The 10901-nt window shown below is 41.2% G+C and overlaps 1 pseudogene; it reads left to right on the top strand.

The window, feature by feature from the left end:
• Positions 1-9667: 9667 nt before the first annotated feature.
• Positions 9668-10586, top strand: LOC102272489 (AH receptor-interacting protein pseudogene; annotated as a pseudogene).
• Positions 10587-10901: the final 315 nt, after the last annotated feature.

A 10901-nucleotide genomic window follows, 5' to 3' on the forward strand; every position in this document is an offset into this window, starting at 1 on the left:
GGATTTCCTCCTTGAGAGGCTTTGTAGGACAAATTTTGGCACTCTAAAGAATTGGCAGAGATAAAAGTAGGGTCAAATAATGAAGAAAATTGTACACTGTGAACAAAAGGGCTTAAAAAAAGATTTTTACCTATGGAATAATGTATAGTGATGTGGTTCTATTTTCAGATGACTCAATCTTAGCTTGTCCTTCAACAATGAGTAAATGAGGAACTTCAACCTACATTAATGTGAATACCTGTGCTATATCACTGTAACCAATAGTTTGTTCTTTTGTCCCACGAGTGAGCTGAACACAGAACCTTACTTCAATATAAAATGTACCGATTTTGTTGGATCCTATTGCATTCCCATGCTGTTAAAAAGTCTTTTCATGTTCAAATTCCACTGTGTTTTCAACGTCAGATTTTTTTCTTTCAAAAGGAAAAGGGTCCCCTGTGGAAATTTATGAAAGCTGACACATTTTCTTGTAAAATATCCTTCTGAGACCATATGGTTTATTGGTAAGCACATATTTTTGGACCTTTTAAAATAAGTATTATGAAATTAATATGAGATATTTTTAGAAAAGTGAATGCTATTGACTCAGTAGGGCAGAATGCCTGTCTTCTTTGTGGTTGTTACTCTTTATAATTCCCTGTAAAAGGCATTTGCAGATAATTAAAAAAGGTATTTGGAGCAAAAATACTTATCAAAAGAGGTTATATAACACATGCACGGCAGCCACTTGTCAAAATTAAATATACCCATTTCTTTCCCCCCGCCCCAAAGCCATTAGATCTATTACCACCTAATTGCTTGGAAAATTCATTTTCTTTTTCTCAAATCACAGCCTTAATTGAGGTCTGAAAGCTCACCAAGTGCCTCTTAAATCAGTAAACCTAACTTTTTTTTTTAGTTCTTCTATAATTTATCTTTGTGGCTGAGGGCATATTTTTTTTCCTTTGAGACAGTTACGGCAGTCAGAACTAGGAGAAAAACCTCTTACTTTGAGAAATAAGAAAACATGTCTCATGTTTCTGATAATGTACGTTGAGGCCAAGAGTTCACAGCAAAGTGAATAGATATTGATGCAAGCATATTATTTAATCACACTGATGCCAAGAGATTTTTAACCAGTTTATGTGAGTATTTTGTTCTCAATGTCAAGGTGAGAAACACAAATTTCTTCTTCATTCTGGCTATGGAAATCTGCCCTTCATGTAGCAGTCATCAAGAGTACCATATGCAATACTACAAAGCAATTATACTCCAGTTAAAAAAATTTTTTTTAAAGTACCATAGGTACTTTTACATGTTATATGCTTATTCCTTATATACTTGTTCCTTGTCATATAAACCCTGAAGAATGTACATGACAAGAAATAATTTTCTATGTATTTTGCAGATTTTTTAAAAAATTCATTTTTATTGAAGTATAGTTGAATTACAATATTGTGTTAACTACTGCTATACAACAAAATGACTCAATTATATATATATATATATACACACACACATATATGGACTTCCCTCGTGGCTCAGACAGTAAAGCGTCTGTCTACAATGTGGGAGACCCACGTTCGATCCCTGGGTTGGGAGGATCCCCTGGAGAAGGAAATGGCTATCCACTCCACTACTATTGGGTGGAAAATTCCATGGACAGAGGAGCTTGGTAGGCTACAGTCCATGGGGTCGAAAAGAGTTGGGCACGACTGAGCTACTTCATTTCTTATACACATATGTATACACACATTCTTTTTCATATCCTTTACCATTATGGTTTATCACAGGCTACTGAAAATAATTCCCTTTGCTACACAGTAAGAGTTTGTTGTTAATCCATTCTGTATATAACAGCTCAGATCTGCAAAATAAACCAAAGCTAAAAATTATTTCTTGGGATTAGCCTGATACAAGAAATAATTTTGAGGTTTGATTTATGATATATCAAGCATCAATGGTGATTCAGTTCAGTTCAGTCCCTCAGTTGTGTCTGACTCTTCATGACCCCATGAATAGCAGCACACCAGGCCTCCCTGTCCATCACTAACTCCTGGAGTTCACTCAGACTCACGTCCATCAAGTCAGTGATGCCATCCAGACATCTCATCCTCTGTCATCCCCTTCTCCTCCTGCCCCCAATCCCTCCCAGCATCACAGTCTTTTCCAATGAGTCAACTCTTTGCATGAGATGGCCAAAGTACTGGAGTTTCAGCTTTAGCATCATTCCCTCCAAAGAAATTCCAGGGCTGATCTCCTTCAGAATGGACTGGTTGGATCTCCTTGCAGTCCAAGGTTCCCTCAAGAGTCTTCTCCAACACCACAGTTCAAAGGCATCAATTCTTCGGCGCTCAGCCTTCTTCACAGTCCAACTCTCACATCCATACATGACCACAGGAAAAACCATAGCCTTGACTAAACGGACCTTTGTTGGCAAAGTAATGTCTCTGCTTTTGAATATGTTATCTAGGTTGGTCATAACTTTCCTTCCAAGGAGTAAGCATCTTTTAATTTCATGGCTGCAGTCACCATCTGCAGTGATTTTGGAGCCCAGAAAAATAAAGTCTGACACTGTTTCCACTGTTTCCCCATCTATTTCCCATGAAATGATGGGGCCGGATGCCATGATCTTTGTTTTCTGAATGTTGAGCTTTAAGCCAACGTTTTCACTCTTCACCTTCACTTTCATCAAGAGGCTTTTTAGTTCTTCTTCACTTTCTGCCATAAGGGTGGTGTCATCTGCATATCTGAGGTTATTGATATTTCTCCCGGCAATCTTGATTCCAGCTTGTGTTTCTTCCAGTCCAGTGTTTCTCATGACGTACTCTGCATATAAATTAAATAAGCAGGGTGATAATATACAGCCTTGATGTACTCCTTTTGCTATTTGGAACCAGTCTGTTGTTCCATGTCCAGTTCTAACTGTTGCTTCCTGACCTGCATACAGATTTCTTAAGAGGCAGGTCAGGTGGTCTGGTATTGCCATCTCGTTCAGAATTTTCCACAGTTTATTGTGATCCACACAGTCAAAGGCATTGGCATAGTCAATAAAGCAGAAATAGATGTTTTTCTGGAACTTTCTTGCTTTTTCCATGATTAGAATATCTAAATTGGTGTCTGAAACCAGAATTAATTTTAATTATATGAAATAGATGAGAATAAGTGTGACTTTAAAAATGAATATAGAAGTAATCGTTCAGTTTAGGGTTGTTAGTTTAAGGAATTATTTTGGGAAGCTACAGACAAATTTGAAAAAATAAATCTATTTTTCAAAATATTTTTAGAAACCCTGTGTCAGAATTGCTTGAAAGTTGGTTTATGACCTAGTTTGCCTTATTACTTTATTTTTTAAGAATTTTAAGATTTTATTTGAGCAATATGAATCAATTGGAATTGGGCAGTGTCAAACCTTTTCCTATTGTTCATGGGGTTCTTAAGGCAAGAATGCTGCCTTAAGTGGTTTGCCATTCCCTTCTCCAGTGGGCCACATTCTGTCAGAACTCTCCAAGACCTGTCTGACTTGGATGGCCCTACACCATATGGCTCATAGTTTCATTGAGTTAGACAAGGCTGTGATCCATGTGATTAGTTTTGGTTAGTTTTCTGTGATTGTGGTTTCCATCCTATCTGCGTTCTGATGGATGAAGAGGGTTGTGGAAGCTTCCAGATGGGAGGGACTGGCTGTGGGGTAAACTGGGTCTTGGTCTGGTGGCAGGATGGCTATGCTCAGAAAATCTTTAACCCAATTTTCTGCTGATGGGTGGGGCTGTGTTACCATCCTGTAGTTTGGCCTTAGGCCAAACTTTGGTAGGGGTAATAGCAGTAATAGAGACCTTCAAAAGGAGCATGCCGAAGCTCCCAGGACTGTTATTCAGTGCCCCTGACCCTACAGCATGCCGCTGTCAACCCATGGCATGGGGGTTGACAGCGGAGACTCTGGACCCTCTGCTGAAGACTCCTGGACCCTCACAGGCAAGTCTGGCTTGTCTCTTGTGGGTCCTGGTGCACCCAATGTTTTGTTTGTGCCCTCCAAGAGTCGGTTTCCCTAGTCCTGTGGAAGTTCTGTAATCAAATCCCACTGACCTTCAAATTCCCTGGGGATTCTTAGTCCCTGTGCTGGATCCTCAGGTTGGGAAATCTGTTGTGGGTCCTAGAACTTTTGCCTTCTTTGATTGTTCTCCAGTTTGTAGGTTGTCTGCTCGGCGGCTCTATGGTGGGGCTAATGGCAACCTCCTCCAAGAGAACTTATGCAACATGCCACGCATCCCAGGTCTGCTGCAGCCAGAGCCCTGTCCCTGCAGCAGGCTACTGCTGACCTCCTCAGGAGAAACTCAGACACTCAAAAGCAGGCCTGGCTTAGTCTCTTGTGGAGGTCACTGCTCTTTTCCCTGGACCTTGGTTGTCCATAAGGATTTGTTTGCACCCTCTGAGCATCTCTGGCAGGTAAGAGGTTTGATCTAAATGTGATTTTGCCCCTCCTACCATCTTGTTGGGGCTTCTCCTTTGCCCTTGGATGCACAGTATCCTTTTTTGGTGGGATCCAACATTTTCCAGTTGATGGTTGTTCAGCAGCTAGTTGTGATTTTTCCAGCACAAGCTGGAATCAAGATTGCTGGGAGAAATATCAATAACTTCAGATACGCAGATGACACCACCCTTATGGCAGAAAGTGAAAAGGAACTGAGGAACCAAACAACCTCTTGATGAAGGTGAAACAGGAGAGTGAAAAAGCTGGCATAAAACTCAATATTCAAAATTCGAAGATCATGGCATCCAGTCCCATCACTTCATGGCAAATAGATGGAGAAACAATGGAAACAGTGAGAGACGTGGGCTCCAAAATCACTGCAAATGTGACTGTAGCCATGAAATTAAAAAATGCTTGTTCCGTAGAAGAAAAGCTACTACAAACCCAGATAGTGTAATAAAAAGCAGACATTACTTTGCCAACAAAGGTCCATCTAGTCAAAGTTATGGTTTTGGCCAGTAGTCATGTAAGGATGAGAGTTGGACCATAAAGAAAGCTGAGCACCAAAGAATTGATGCTTTTGAACTGTGATGTTGGAGAAGTCCCTTGGACTGCCAGGAAATCAAACCAGTCAATCCTAAAGGAAAAAAATCCATCCTGAATATTCATTGGAAGGACTGATGCTTCAGCTAAGGCTCCAATATTTTGGCCACCTGATGCAAAGACCTGACTCATTACAAAAGACCCTGATATTGGGAAATATTGATGGCAGGGGAAGGGGACAACAGAGGATGAGACGGATGGCATCACTGATTCAATGTACATGAGTTTGAGCAAACTCCAGGAGATGAAGAACAAGAAAGCCTGGGGTCCTGCAGTACACGGGGTCGCAAAGAGTCAGACATGACTGAATGACTGAAAAACAGCAAGTGTCAAATGAAAAGTGGTTTGGAGCTCAGGGAGATAGTTTTCTAGGGAAAAGGGAGAAGTTAAAGAAATTATTGATTGGCTACAGCAAAAAGCTTAGTTGACTGTAATTGGTGTCCTTAGTGTTTTGATTTCATTACCTTGAGGCATTTACAGGCTTAGATTTTGGTTTGCTTAAACAGGCCACTAAGGCATTACAGTCACATCAGTGTAATGGCTTCCCTGTTTAATTAATTAAACAATTCTCCCCTTTTGGTCGTCCTCTGATACATGAGATATTGACCGAAAATGTAGAGTTAGTGTCACTCTCAGTCACCATCAGATCTAAGCTGCTCTTGTCTCACTGTGAAACTCATAGGTTATGATGTCAGATCTGTGGAAGAGATTGTTTCTGCTGTTCATCTTGATTGTTCTCAAGCATACTGAGACCATCTAATGAACTACTGGTGACTGTGGACATTCATTTAAGACTTTTGGGAGAACACAGTGCACCAGGGACAGACACTTCAAGGATAGCTGTTAGGAGGATAATACCAAGACACTGATGTATACTCCTTAGACAGAGCCCCCATGAACCAAACCAGTTGTTAGCAAATAAATTAAGGAATGTACCTTAAGGGGAAACAGCCTGTTTTAGTCAAGCAGTTTATTTATTTCCTCTATTTTCTACAATACCAGAGGTGTTGATCCAGGTAGAGCAGAAGGTATTTACTATGGCACAGACTCTTCTTTGTTCAGCCAAAAGCAATTCTATTACCTAAAACCACTTTAGCAAGAAAATATAGGCACTTTTGCTGTGCAGCTATGGGCTTAGCAGTAGATTCAGCAATAGTTGCCAGATTTAAGGAGCTCTGTTTTCTCATGCATTAACAGAGAGAAAAACTAAGTTGTGAAAAGGCAAAAGGAATCAAGCTTTTATATTGAATAAGGATCTTGACCTCTGATTTTGGGAGAGCTGTCTACCTCAGGATGCCATCTGCTTCTGGGGAGGAACTTCCCAAGACAATTTTAATTTTAGATCTCTAGCTAGTGTGCAGTTCAAGAGTCTAGAGAGCCCATTTGTAATTGGGGGATGTGGACCCAAAGTTCAAGTTCTTGAAGTTTGGCTGCTTTCTGGGTTATTAGGCATATCTGGTATTGTCCTGCCAGAGAGGTTCAAGGGCAGTCTTTGCTCTTAAGGATTCCCACTCAGAAAGGGAGAAAACTGACAGTGTTAGTTTGGAGACTTGTAGCCAGATATTTGAGGATACTGGAAGAATCAGGATCTAATTTGGTTTATAGATATATAACAAAACCTCAAAGGCAATAAATGGAACTAGAATCTGATATCCACAGAACTGTATTATAATTCTCTACTGAAATATATTTTTTCCCTCACAATCACCCTCAATTCTGTAACAGAGAAAACATGAGCTTATCTGACTTTTAGTGAATCTAGGTAGAATCAAAGTATCATATTCGGTGCTTATAACTCTAAAGACATGCCTACTGTAATTAAACCAACAAAGTTTAGCTTTTATCTTAGATCATGTGAACTTGAAAAACATTTGGGTTAGTTTCTATTTCTGAGAGAACACGATTAATTTAAAATTTTGTCTTCAAGTAAATTAAATAGAACTCTTGACATATTAGTTTTGGCAATATCATCCAGAGGCAGAAAAATTTCATACAACTATAACATACATACAAAGGCATACAGACACATTGATTTTATAATTTTTGCTTTAAAATGTTATCCATGAGGTGCAACAGTGCAAACTGTGGTTTATAAAAGAAAGGCTGGTTGTGTTTCTGGCAGAAAGAATAAATTAAGATTACATGTCAGATGGCTAAAGCTTTTACTAATATTTGTGAAAAAGGCTTGAGACTTTTCATTCACCTTGTTTCCAAATAGTTTATTTTTTCTCTGATAAAAATTCTTTCATAAATTTGCATTTCAAGAGATGGAGCTGGGTTCCTAAGGAAGACCAGGTAGAACACTTACAATCTCAAAGGACAGAGAAAGGCTGTAAATTTCTCCAAAAGGACTTTTGTTTCCAAAATTCAGATGTTTTACAACATCTACAAGCCTTTTGAGTTAAATAGGGAAGTTGAGGGGATTGGTAAAAAGATAGGTAGACTTTGAATTGTTGCTAGAGCTGCATTTTTGTTCTGGTAAAGACTCAATTGTAAGACAAGTACAATTGTTTTAATTCCTCAAAGAATTGGGTTGTAACCTAAATAATTTCAAGATGCTGACCCTACCATCCAATCTTGCATTATTCTCAATTTTCTCTTTCATTTCCGGGAGAAGATTTCCAACAAAAATGGAAATCAAAAGACTCCTACATTCTAGATTTAGAGCCATATTTCTTTGGAATGTTTAGTAATCCTTCCACAATGGCTTCAGAATGGTTTTCTTTCCCTCTGGGTGCGTAGATTCATTTTAGCTTAGTTCAGTTCAGTTCAGTCACTCAGTTGTGTCCGACTCTTTGTGACCCCATGGACTGCAGCACGCCAGGCCTCCCTGTCCATCAATAACTCCCAGAGTTTACTCAAATTCATGTCCATTGAGTCGGTGATGCCATCCAACCATCTCATCCTCTGTCATCCCCTTCTCTTCCTCCAACAACACAGGTCAAAAGCATCAATTCTCTGGCACTCAGCTTTCATTATAGTCCAACTCTCATACCCATACATGACTACTGGAAAAACCATAGCCTTGACTGGATGGACCTTTGTTGGCAAAGAAATGGCTCTGCTTTTTAGCTTAGTAGACAAGGTCTAAAAAAGAGTTCTTATCAGATTCTGAATGTCAGCTTTCAATTAAGTCAATTTCTGACCAGAGAACTACTTTAAAAAATAATCCTCTTCAATATATTGTCTCACATTTTACCTGAAACAGAGAGTAAATATTCTTGACAGGGGTTCCCCAGGTGACTCAGTGGTAAAGAATCCACCTGCCAATGCAGGAGACACAAGGAATGCAGATTCAACCCCTAGGTTGGGAAGATCCCCTGGAGGAGGAAATGGCAACCCACTCCAGTATTCTAGTCTGGAAAATCCCATGGACTGAGGAGCCTGGTGGGCTACCGTCTGTGGAGTCACAAAGAGACACAACTGAGCGACAAGGCACAGCACAGCTCAACACAGCACCTGGACACAAGAGGGGTCTCCAGTGAAATGCAAACATTACTCCCCTTCCGAGATCTAGAGCCACCCCCAAAGATAACTGAAAGAATGACTTAGACAATTCCCTTGAGAGCTGGGAATGGTTGGTAGGACCCTAGCTGCAAATGGAGTACAACCCACATTTGTATCTGGCCATATTTTGGGGCCCTACAATCTGATGGTAGCCAGGCCAACCTCTCAGGATACACAGTGAGACAGGAAGGCAAAGGGAAAGAAAGGGTCAAGAATCAATATTTTTCCTTGCCAATCCTAATTTGGGGAAAAATGAACTATGTAAAATTTTAGCTTCTTCTTTTGTTGACTTAAAAAATAGTCACAACCTAAAAGCTGAGTCAGTAAAGTCAAGTAGAAGCATGCAAATAAATTCACAGGCACAGAGGATCCATGTTTAAAACAATTAAGGTAGCTATGATGCAACACCAACAATTTGAATGGCTCTGACACAGTCAAAATATAATCTTAATTATTCAATGAAATCCTGAAGCAAACTCTTGCTAGTCTTGGTATACTGCTAAACACTAAAGTAGCAAGTTTTCCCATGGTTTTAGCTTAGTTCAAAGAATTTTTACACTATTAAGTAAGAAAAAATTAAAATATTGCCCCTTTTAAAATTTATGTAGACATTTAATTAGCTTTATTTACAGAGCAGTAATTTTTTTTAGTCTCCAATGATGCCTAGATGACATCATTAAGCAAGAATGCCAGTTTAAAAGAAATCTATGCCATGTGCATGCGTGCTCAGTCTTGTCCGATTCCTGGTGACCCCGTAGAGTGTAGCCTGCTAGGCTCCTCTGTCAGTAGAATTTTCCAGGCAAGAATACTGGAGTGGGTTGCCAGTTCCTCCTCCAAAAGTTGAGAGTTATGTTTTATTTGGTGGGAAGTTTTAGAATTTCAAGCCTGGGAAACAGCATCTCAAGTAATCCTGAGAGAACTGCTCTGAGGAGAGGTGGGGAGGAGCCAGATTATATAGAAGTTTTACACAAAGGGCAGGTAATCTGAACATCAAAATATTATTGTTCTGCCCATAGCCACAATGACGCCAGCTCAGAAGTTGCCTAAATTCTAGAAGTTGCGGAAGCTGGTCTAGAAGCTGCTGAAAGAGAGCAGTGAGGAAGGAGTATGGTAGATATCATTGAAAGACTCTGGGAGGATGGGATCCAAAAGCACATGATACAGAATGGCCAAGGAAAGCTCTCTGACTTTCAGGATGGAACCAAAGTCAAGTTCCGCTACCAGACTCTTTGCAATGACAAGGAGAACACCATGCTGGATGACAGCCGGCCAGGGGGCAAACCATGGAGCAAACCATGGAGCTCATCATTGGCAAGAAGTTTAAGCTGCCCCTGTGGGAGCCCATCCTGTACACCATGTGGGAGGGGGAGATCGCTCAGTTCTGTTGTGACGTCAAGCATGTGGTCTTATATTGGCTATTGGCCAAGAGTTTACTCAACATCGCAGCCAGCAAGGACCTCCTGGAGGGCATCACCTAGATGCAGGAGCACAATTCCCTGGGCCATGCTGATCTGGATACCCTGCAGCAGAAGGCCTAGCCTCTCATCTTTGACATTGAGATGCTTAAGATGGAGAATCCTGGCACATATCAGCAGGACCCATGGGCAATGACAGTTGAGGAGAAGGCAAAGGCAATGCCAGTCATCCACCAGGAGGGCAACTGGTTGTACCTCGAAGGCCATGTGAAGGAGGCTGCTGCCAAATGGTATGAGGCCATCACCTGTGTCAAGAACCTTCAGATAAAAGAACAGTCTGAGTCCCCTGACAGAATCCAATTGGATCAGCAGATCACACTGCTGTTGCTCAACTACTGTTAGTGCAAGCTGATGGTGGAAGAGTATCAGAAATGCTGGGCCACTGCTCCTCCATCCTCAGTAAGTATGATGACAATGTCAAGGCCTACTTCAAGTACATCAAGGCACATGCATCAATGTGGAACACTCAAGAGGCCCAGGCTGACTTTGCCAAGGTGCTGGAGCTGGGACCCACCCTGGCGACTATGGTGAGCCCTGAGCTGTGGATCTAGGTGCAGATCTAGCTGTGAGCCATGCCTCTAAGTGCAGATCCCTCAGAAAGACAAGGAGGACAAGGCCTGCTTCTGGCGCATCTTCTACCACTGACAGGGCCCTGCTGGTGTGGTCACCCTGTCTGGCCTGCTGCTGCTGACAGCCCGCCTGCCCCCGCTAGTTAGTCATGCTTCTCTGTATGTGTGCTCAGTCACTTCAGGCATGTCTGATTCTTTGCCACTCCATGAACTATAGCCCGTCAGGCACCTATGTCCATGGGATTCTCCAGGCAAGAATGCTGGAGTGGGTTGCTGTTCCCTTCTCCAGGGGATTTC

Source organism: Bos mutus, chromosome 4, assembly GCF_027580195.1.
Source record: "Bos mutus isolate GX-2022 chromosome 4, NWIPB_WYAK_1.1, whole genome shotgun sequence".
In the NCBI taxonomy this organism is placed as follows: Eukaryota; Metazoa; Chordata; class Mammalia; order Artiodactyla; family Bovidae; genus Bos; species Bos mutus.